Raw genomic sequence first — 11,417 nt, forward strand, 5'->3', positions numbered from 1 at the left:
AGGATTGCCTGAGCCTAGCAGGTGGAGGCTGCAGTGGCCGTGAGTGTGCCACTGCACTCCAGCCTGGGTGACAGAGTAAGACTCTGACTCAAAAAAAAAAAAGAAGAAGAACTATAACTTGGTCAACCTTGGAACTGGTAAGTTTTCCCAGGTGAGTGACAAGAATGAGGTGCCCACATCTCTTTTCTTTGTCTTTCTCTGAGAAAGACACAAAGCAACTGTTCTTAGTCAATTAGGGCACAAATACTAATAGCCAACTGTAAACCAGCCCAGGGAGGATTTGAGACAACTGCCATTGTTCCTGCTTCAAGGAATCTTTAGCTAAATAGCTACACAAAACAACAAGACTGTAGCCTTGCACATTCATTTTAAATGTTTGATAGAATAGTGTAGTCTTTAAGGGACTCATAGAGCAGAATTTCAGAATCAGGAAATATCTGGGAGAAAGGGATTTGACTTCAACTTTGAAGAATCCAGTAGATGAACTTGTGGAGAAAAGGGACCTCTGTAGGTTGAGATGGAAATTAATAAAATCTGTCCAGGAAATAGTGAGGAAATCCAGTACAATGGTGGAGGAGGAAATAATTTGAAAGTCCATACTTGGTGCAGTAGCCCAAGGTGGGCTGTTAAAGATTCTGAATGAGGAAGTGGGCTAATAGCACATAATTTCTAGTCTTTACTTGTCTATTTTATATGTAATAGAACATGTGTAAGTTATACATATGTATATACGTATATACATACACACATAATTCATTTAGTTCTCAATCAAGCACAGACAGGTTAAGTAAATTCCCCTAGGTTACACAGCTAACATGTGATGGATTTAGGATTTAAACCTAGGCAGTCAGCTTCAGAGAGTACTTTCAACCACTATATTATAGTACTCTTGAAGGAGAGTGCTGGAAGGAACACTAAATGTGATTTTCTGTAATTGAGTTCAGTTAAGTGTGAAGAAATGAGTAGGAAGTCAGTCCAGGAGACATGAGGAGTGTTGATAAGAGTGATCTTGTGCAAGTGAGATCTCAGTCTCCTGCCATGTAAACTGGTACAAAGTGTAGCTGGAACTGTATTTACCATTCTTCAATGCTAGACACATTGTAAATATTTTGGTTGGCACAAATAATCATAATTGATTAAAGTAGGACTAGGGAAGTCTCTAGCCTAGTATTTTTTCAGAGTATACTCTCTTTGACACATGCCCCCCCCCACACACACACGTATGCAATGTAATATCATTTTCCCACCCAAATGCTGTATGTATTGGAGTGGTGGGGACCCCCAATGGACATTGCTGTCAGGATTTTGCTTTTATAATTGGCAGACAAGCGAGAAATAGATAAATTAGAGAGCAATGATTATAACAGCTTTGAGTAATCTTCTGAAGGCATCTATTACACAGTGGGGAAATTTTTGCTTAACTTCTGTATTCCTGTTACTGTCTGAGAATATCAGTTGTTTATAATCCAACTTACTATGTTGAGTGGACACTGAGGATCCATTGATGAGTGACAGGACCCCTGCCCTTCTGAAACTTACAGAAAGAGGACAGAGGTGTTTATTAATAAATATGATAACTCTTCTAGGTACTGCAGAGGCCAAAGAGAAGGGACAATTGTATTAAGGTTCTCTAGAGAAACAGAGCCAATAGGATGTGGATGTAGAGAGAGACTGATTTATTTTAAGGAATTGTCATACAGAATTATGGAGGCTGTTAAATCCAAAATCTGCAGGGTGGACCAGCAGTCTGGAGACCCATAGAAAGGCCAGTGTTGCAGTTTGAATCTAAAGGCAGCCGGCTGCAGCATTCCCTCTTGCTCAGGGAGGTCAGTCTTTGTACTACTAAGAATTCCAATTGATTGCATGAGACCCACCCACATTATGGAGGGCAATCTGTTTTACTCAAAGTCCACTGACTTAAATGTTGACCGCATCCAAAAAACCCTTGCAGAAACATCCAGAATAATTTCTGGCCAAATATCTGGATACCATGGCCCAGCTAAGTTGACACATAAAGTTAACCATTACAAGCAATCATTTTTTGCCCTAGGGAACAGAATAGAGGGTGGGGTAGGGCTGTCAGGTGGTGGTATGACTGGGGGAGATTATAGTCCAAGAGTGAAGGACAGTCTGCAGGCATTTTGGAAAAGGACACTTTGTCCGAAGGCATACCATTACATCACAAGTTATTTGAAGGGCCAAGAATAAGTGGGAGGCAAAAGGTAGAAGAGCAGCTGGAAATGTAATCATCGGCCAGAAAACCAAGAGCCTTGATTGCACTGCAAAGGGGTTTTGGACTTTCTCCCAAAGACCATGATGAGTCATTGGGGTTTTCTGCAGCAAAGTATCCCAGTTAACTGTGCATGTTAGGAAGGTCACACTGACCTCTGTTCTCACAGCATTAGATTACCAGCTCTATTGAAACCTGTGAAAATGATTTTGAGTTTCTTAGAGAAAAGATAGAATAGAGGAGCATAGCATCATTTTAATGGTTTTTTTAACAGTGAGAAATTATTCTAGATTTTCCTTTAAAATTATTTGTATAAGAAGTTATAGCTGTCCTTGATACATTTTTTTCCCAACCACATACATCATAAAGAAGAATGAAATCCCTTCAAAAAATCTTCTTATCTTCCAAACAGTATGAAAGCCTCTCAAAATTTTCCAGAGCTCTCCTTTCTCTCTCACTAGGTTATATTTAGCTCAGCTATAGACCTTGACCTTTTCAATAGACTACATGACACGATGCACTAATCAGAGCATTTCTTAATAGACTTGAATGAGATTCATCACCCCAATCCCAGCCTTGTTCACACACGCACACACACACACATACATACACACTCACTCATTCATGTTTGGGGCATTTTAAAACACAACAATTAAGTTTGTTCAGGGGAAGACTAATGTTTTGTAATTTTGCTAGCAAAATAGGTTTTAAGTAGGTTTTATTTCTTTGAGCGTAAGGGAAAGCATAAATTTGCATTTATTCCTTTCTTAAGAAATGTTTCTGTTTGAATAATGTTGACTTGTTTCCCGTTGCTGTAAATCTTACCTTGAACAGCTCTCCCTGGGTTCTCATTCTCAGATATGTTTGGTTTGGAGTCAGGATGTGTATGCAAAGATTGACCTGCAGTGGTGTAGTACTCTTCTTAGGAACACGATCTCTCTCTCTTTTTTTTTCTCCTCTACTCTTGGCTGCCCCTGCTTCTGTGGATTGACTTTGAGGCCTCTATTATGCTGTCAAGGGGCTTAATGCAGAATAAAGTTTGTTCATAAATGCCTGTACTATATTATTTATTGTAGCACTAATAGTAATACTAGCTACAGTTTTGATGACAGAGTTGGAAACAAGGCATGCTCTCCCAGCCCTTGGCAACAACTACTCCAAAAGATTAACCAAAACTTGGCAATCCCATTTGAATTAAAGGTTTGGTGATTGTTTGGAAATAAGAACAGAAGAAAACAGAATGATCAGGGAAAATGCTGGGCAGTTCTCTGGGGCAGGAGTGGGAGAACAGGAAAATAGACTACTTTTTTAAAAAAAGAATTGAGCAGAAAACTTTTTATTGTTGGTAATATTGGTAATAAAATAGTAATTATTTAAGACAAATTTAAAATAAGAACTCTGATAGATCAAACACCATACTATTCTATATATAAATGACTGGATTTATTTTTCTGATTCCAAGGCAAATTCCAGCTGTGCAACTCTAGACTCACATAATTTATAATTGTTGAAGGGATAAGAATGAGTTAACATATTTGTTTATAAGAAAAAGACATTGGTATGGAACTGCTTGCTATATGTGTACCTCAAAAATTAATTGTCTTAAATTCCAACAGACTGCTTGTGAAGCACATCATTCTGCAAGAGGAGATTCTTTCTTTTCAGCAGTTTGGCCAGCTGGCCATCTACTTGTTTCATGGTGTGCTCTGCTGGCATGCTCAGCCATCCTCTTCCCTCCAGAACCCTCAGTGTTGCAGCCTGGCACCTCCTGCCTGCCTCTGTGGAATACTACCTTAAACTGTGTCGGCCCTTGTTCAGAGAGGTGACCTGGCTGGGTTTGAATCCCACCTTCTCTATTTACTAGCTATATGCCTTGGACAAGCTACTTAATCTCCCTGTGCCTTTGTTTCCTCATTTGTAAGACCCTGCCTAGACCAGAGCTGTGGCTTCTAAAGACCACAGGACTTAAAGCAGTCCACAGCAGCATCAGAAAGACTTCAGACAGCAATCGAGTAAGCAAGGCATGAACCAAATAACTAAGACATGCAAGAACAAACACTGGTAACAAGACCAGGGACTAGTGGCTAGGTATTAGACAGGCCAGAACCATGGACAACTCAGTGTGAGTGAGCTTTTTAATAAGTCAGGGTTCACTTCCTGACTCACTACTGTAGCAACTTCCTCCTATTTGGTTAACGCTCACCGAATTTTTTTTCTTTTTTTTTTTTATTATAAAGATGTGGGGTACAATTCAGGGTTAAGTATACAAACGTTGATTATGTAGGTACCCTTGTTGATGAGGTATGCCCCTCCCTCCCCTGGCAGTTTCCCTCAACTGCCAATCCCACCTCCAAAGAGATCAGTGGTGAATTTTCAATGAGACCAAAGTGTCACTCTGTCCATGGTTTAGTTGTCTGAGACTTTCTGACTTGACTGGCATAATGCTGAGGGGCCTATGAGAAGGATATAGGTTTCTTAGAGGTGGGGTAAAAATGGGAAGGCATCTCTTACTCTCCCCAGAATAATCATCCTTGGTACTCATCATTGCTTTTGAGTTAAGCAATAGGGGTCTTGAATCAGGTTTGGAACCTTAATAGGAATACATTCAATCATTGGCCATTTCTAAGAAACAGTATATATTCCCTATAATTAATGCCTATGATTAAGTTTCAATACATGTATTATAATTAAAATATTTTTAAGTGTAGCAGGTTTTTCATCTTGCTAATTATAATCTAGTACATTCAGTGGAGAAAATTGGTACCTCCTAATTTTCCTCTTTTTAAATCGGGATTTGTTAAATCTGGAAATAAATACTAGGAATTAAATTCATGGGTTCAGATCGTGATTCCACCTTTTAGTAGCTGTGTGACCTTAACATGGTACTTAGCTTCTTCATGTTTCAGTTTTTGCTTTTAAAATGAAGATATGAGTGGTACATATTTGGTAGTGTTACTTTGAAGATTGGTTGGACTAACAGCCATAAAACACTTAGACTGCTGCCTTGTGAAATGCTAATCTGTATTGTGATTATTTATATATCTTGTTTCTTTGTTGTAAGGTACAAAAGGCCCCCAGCTCAGTTCACTGCAGTTTTCTACCATGTTATTTTGATCCTGGATCTAAAATAAGAATCCAGATCTTGTTGTTTAGATGTTTTGCAATATCCTTGCCCAAGACAAGTAACATGTCACATTTTTAGAGTTCATACCCTTTGAATTGAAGCCAGAGTTTGGCCTTCAGATTAATAACTCAGGGCAGAAAGCAACTCACAGAAACTGGTATACGACACAAAAATATGCTCTTCTCTGGTGCTGTGTCACCTTTCTGTTATAATAAAAAGTTATAAAGTATCCAACATTCTCAACCTAAATAGAGTTATGTTTTTCTTTTGTTGCCTAACATGGAAGGAGGGAATGACTTATACCACTTGCCATTTTCCTAATCTCTGAGTACCTTCCAGAAAATTGTTAAACCCTAACTCTCTCAATTGGATATGAAACAGCCTCTAAACCCAGTAAATTTAAGTTTATGAATCTAAAATGCAAGCAGTTTAAATTCACTTAGTTTCTATTTCTCTTTTCAGTTGAACTTTTCTTTTGCTGTGCCTCACTGATTTTATATCACATTCCTCAGGAGCCTTTAGGCAATTTGCAAATTAAAACCCAGAATATTGAGATCACTTCACACTGTACAGATAAGCAAGTCCCCTCTGTTGCCATACTAACATCCCAGCTGTTATTGACATTTCATGCTAAGAAGTAAGCACTGGATCTTAATTAGTCTAGGCATGGAGAAGTCCTCCTTTCCCAGTAACCAGTGTTTGGCTCAACTAGAGGCTCAGGTGTTGGCTGTGTGAATGTGAATTATTGTGGATTCATTCTGATTTATTCTCTCTACCAGTGTTCACTCATGATGTCTCTGTCCCAAAGTCCTTTCATATGATACCCAAGATTCCTCCTGATGTGATTTTTTTCTGGCTGATGACAATTCATCAATAAAGAATTTCTGATCTTTTGCATGCTGCTTTCTATTGCCCATCAATCTTAAAATGAGTCATCTTTGTCTCTTTCATTTTGACAAACAGCTCAATATTTTTGGTAGCAGGGCTGAGGTTTGTATCTTGTTTTGCTTTTAAAAAATTTTTCTTCTTGGCATGCTCTTTCTAATCTCAGTCAATTGAACATTCTTGTTTTCATCTAGGAGAGGGATTATAATAATATTATACTTATTTTCAGTAACATTTACTTTGCTTATTATATATTCTGGATAACTTACACAGTTTATTTGCCATCTTGCAAGGAAATTAACTGGATTTCTAGCCAACCATCTGGTTGGAAGATTCTTGGGATATGTTTTATTCCCCTCAAATATAGTATCTAGATACAAAACTAAATGAATATAAATTAATATATTACCTGGTGCCAGAGACTGGATGTTTGTGTACTCTCAAAGTTCATTTATTGATATCCTAGTCACTGTGTGATGGTATCTGGAGGTGAGACCTTTGGAAGGTGTATTAGTCAGTTTTTCAGAGACAGAACCAATAGCATAGATAGATGATAGATAGATAGATAGATAGATAGATAGATAGATAGATAGATAGATGAAATAGGATTTATTAAGGAAATTGGACTATGCAATTTTGAAGGCTGAGAAGTCCCACAGTCTGCATGCTGGACTCCCAGAAAAGCAAGTAGCATGACTCAGTATAAGCATTAAGGTCTCAAAACCAAGGAAGCCAGTTGTGTAATTCTCAGTCTTAAGCAAAAGGCCTGAGAACCCAGGGGCTGCTGATGGAAGTGCCACAGTCCAAAGGCCAGAGAACTTGGAGATCTGATGTTCAAGGGCAGGAGAAAAAGGGTATTCCAGCTCCAGGAGAGAGAGGGAGTGAATTTGCCTTTGACTTTTTTGCTCTATCTAGGCCCTCAGCTGATTGCATGGTGCCTGCCTACACTGAGAGCAGATCTTCCCACTCAGTCCACCATCTCACTTGTCAGTCTCCCCTGGAAACACACTCACAGATACACACAGAAATAATGCTTTCCCAGCTGTCTAGGTACTCCTTAATTCAGTCAAATTGACACCTAAAATTAACTCTCACAGAAGGTAATTAGGTCTCAATGCTGGAGCCTTCTTGAATGGGATTAGTGCCCTTATAAAAGGTACCCTTTTCACCATGGAAGAAAACAGTATATACACTTGTCATCCATAAACCAGGAAGCAAGCCCTCACCCATCACCAAATCTGCCGGCACCTTGATCTTGGACTTCCCAGATTCCACAACAGTGAGAAGTAAATTTCTGTGTATATAAGTCACCCAGTCTATGGCATTATGTCATAACTTGAACAGACTAGGACAACTGGATAAACAGAAATATTAAAATTGGTATTTGGTCAAACAATAGTTGAGTGTTAAACCAATGAAGTTGGATTAGCTGATCTTCCTGCCATAGAAAATACCTAATAATAATGACAATAGCTACCATTTATGTGCCAGGCATTATGCAAAACACTTTACATACAACATCTTATTTGATCCTCTCAACAATCCTATAATGTTTTATTTCTATTATTTTATAAAAAAGAAAACTCAAGAATAAAAAGATTAGGTAACCTGCCCAAGGTCACACACCTGATAGAATCAGGATTTACACCTACATTTGTTTGACTTAAAACCTATGCCCGTAACACCATGTTATGGGTCTCTTGCCCCTACTTCTTCTGAATAAAGTTTGAAGGCCTCAATCAGGGTCACAGTTTTGCTGACTCAGTAATTCTTGATGTAGTTGTACCATTTTTAGAAAATCCTTTCCTGAATTATAAAATGTACCACCAGGGTAGGTAAAACAGCCAGGAGGAAGATCCGATAGAATCGATTCTATCTCATTCAATTCAACAAATATTTATTGAGGGCCTGTGATATATAAGATCTAAAGCTGACTATTGCAAAAGATGCCAAGATATTTGGATAATGTAATGACTCCATCTAGATACTTCATAAAATCTGATCATCTAAGTAAAAATTGAGTTTTTATATGAGGGGGGAAAAGAAACCAAAATAGGCAAATTGGGATATAGAGAAAGATGTTCTCCTGAATGTCTTTCTGCAAACTCTCTTGCCTGGAAAAGCCTATAATATGAGTGTATACCCAGCTGGCTTCAGAAGGCAGCAGGACAGAGCTGAGGATGAAATAACAGACCACTGCTGTGCTCTCTGCTTCTGAAGCGTGAGAGCGCCACTTCAGGACACTCGCCTGGGTCCTGTGTGGGAGAAAGGTGGTCCAGAATTTCATGAGGTGGAGAAGACTGGGAAGGGGAACACCATCTTCCCTTCTGTGCTGGAGTAGAAGCTCAGGTGTTGGCTGTCTAATTGTGAATTACCCATGCTCACTTCTCCCATCAGCAACAACTCTCCATGAGTGGCAATGAAATAGAAGCTGAAGAAAGTGAGTGATAGAATATTGTGAACCTGAAAAATGAAATAACCTCGTAGTCTGCATTAATCTGGAAAGTCATTTTGCAAATGGCTTAATTTATCATTAATAGAAAATACTATTAATGAGTTAAAATTATAGTTGACCAGTAGACTTTAGAAAGGTACAAATAAGTCTTTGAAATGACCTAGATATTCAAACATATGAGTTGATAGATTTATTTTTTAAAAATTAAGTCCTGTGGAGATAGCTTTATTCAATGGCTTATAGATGTTTTGAAAGAAACTAAAGCTCTCTAGAAGAATCATAAACTTGACTCCACTTCCTATTAAGAAAGTTCTGTGCTTTAAATAATACATTTAAGAGACTAATTGCAGCTTATTTGCTCATTCTCCAGAAAGCTATATTTAAGAATCAGGACTAATCTGGCCTATTAGTTAAATTGGCCCAACTCATACAAAACAGAATTGTTCAGTAGACAAGAGGGGAAGTTGTGTTAAGAAAGAAGAAAAAAGAGAGAGATGAGAAGGGATTGACAGGAAATGGAGGAGAAATTAAAGTTGTTTGAACATTTAAATGCTAAGGAAATGCTTTTATTTTTTATTTTTTTATTTTTGAGTCAGTCTTACTCTGCTGCCCAGGCTGGAGTACAGTGGCATGCTCACAACCACCACAGCCTCCACGTGCTGGGCTCAGGCGATCCTTCCTTCTCAGCCTTCCAGGTAGCTAGAACTACAGGTGCACACCACCACATCCAGCTAATTTTTTCTATTTATTGTAGAGACAAGGCCTCGCCAAGGTGCCCAGCTTGGTCTCAAACCCCTGGGCTCAGGAAAACCTCTCGCTTTCACCTCACAAAGTGCTAGGATTACAAACATAAGCTGCTGTGGCCTAGCAAAAAATACTAATTTAAAATAAAGATAACATACAGCCTGGTTCTTTAAAGAAAACCATTCAACAAATACATGCACTTCATCTGACTGGATAGCAGTTACCCTCGTTTTATTTCTTGAGTTTCTCTGTACTTGCATAAGCAGCCCCACACTTTATCTTCCTGACTATCCATGTATACTTCCAAGAATCTTACCATATGGACTGTCACTCCAGATGATCAGTTCTAGGGCAAAGATAGCCACAGATATGTCTCATGTTCCACTTTAATTAATCAGAAAATATGATAGTTGATAACTTTTATATAAAACTGGGTCTGTATAGGTACATAAAACTTTTTAAATTGTTTCTTTTTTTAGTAGCCTTTATATTATCAGCCAACAGAAACTCTGGGCTCCCATCCTGGAGCAGCTACTGTTAAATGATGACCGTTTGTGATTATATGTGACAGAGCCAACAAGCATGATGCACTATTAAGGCCCACAGCCATCCATTCACCAGAGGGAGAAGGTATTTTCAGCTAGAAGAGCCAAATGGTGGTGGGAATTGGGAGGAAAGCCCTAACTGGTTTTGTGACTCAGAACTCACCTTCTTCCTGTGCATCTCACTAACCCTCAGCATCCACATCTGGAAGTAAAAATACCCTGACTTCTCATGACAAGTTATTTTATTCATGTGAAGAAATTGAGTTGTGAATAATAAATATTTATACAAGAAACTTCAGGGTTTCTTTTTAATATTAAGGAGGAAAAATGACAGGTTTTCATGTAAGAACCAAAGGTGGTTTCTAGTATTAAAACAGGATTAGAAAGAAGACCATATCATGGACCTGAGCCTTGTCCTGATCTCTCTCCCACGAGTCAGTTGATGGTGCTGGAAGATTCACCTTTCTATCCCAGTGATGAGACTGAGGCAGTTGTGCACCCTATTCAGTGAAACTTGTTACTACATTTTAAGATGAAATATCTGAGAAAATACACAAGATTGAGCCAGTCTTCTCTGTGCCATTTAATTCTGTTTATTTAAGCACCAAAGGAAAACTTTATGTATCTCTCAAATACAATTTTGCATTTCAGATCTAGGTTGCATGAGCTACTTGATACAGAGATAATGTTATAACCTTTCAAATAAAACTAAACATTTTTCCTTGACCTTGTTAGGATTTCTCTTCTCCAAGCAATTTATTTGTAGTTCATTTCCCTTGCTTGTGTCAAGCTTCCTCAACGACTATTGTAATTCTTGGCAAACTTGGTTTCCTTTGCAAAGCTTCTTCCAGGACAGCTATTTATTTTCTATATTTTGCATACAAAAGAGAGTCAACTTTACATAAAACTAAGAGTTCAGGTGGTGCTATCTTTCACTTAACGTATGTGAAAGCAAGGTTTTCCAAAGTGATTTTTAGTGATTGAGAGACCACTCATATTTTTAAAGACTCTAATTCCTTTATCAATGAATTCAATGATTCCTTCTCAATAATTATATCCAAAAGAACACATGTGCCATAGTTTAATCAAAGTACTATTTTAGCTTGCCTAAATGCATTGGCCATTTTCAGGAGAGGCCACTGACTTGATGAAGACTTCTTCAGGTGATCTCAACACTTTGTTCACCTTGGATGTGCCCACATTGTTTGAGGAGATGTGAACATTTTAATATTCTCTTTGTACTGACAGCCCCAAAACTGGTGTATCAATCCATCTGTGGCATCAAATGAGCATCTGGATAAGCTCTAGGATCAAAAACCAACAGATAATGAGGACAATGGCATTCCTCTAGTCGCAAGTGATGTTTTTTCCATTCCCCTTCTTGGGAGGTTCTAGAATCATTTTAGACAGTATGAGGAGGTTGTTTTCTGAGTG

This window comes from Carlito syrichta, unplaced genomic scaffold, assembly GCF_000164805.1.
Source record: "Carlito syrichta isolate Samal-C Ts95f unplaced genomic scaffold, Tarsius_syrichta-2.0.1 Scaffold98107, whole genome shotgun sequence".
NCBI lineage: Eukaryota > Metazoa > Chordata > Mammalia > Primates > Tarsiidae > Carlito > Carlito syrichta.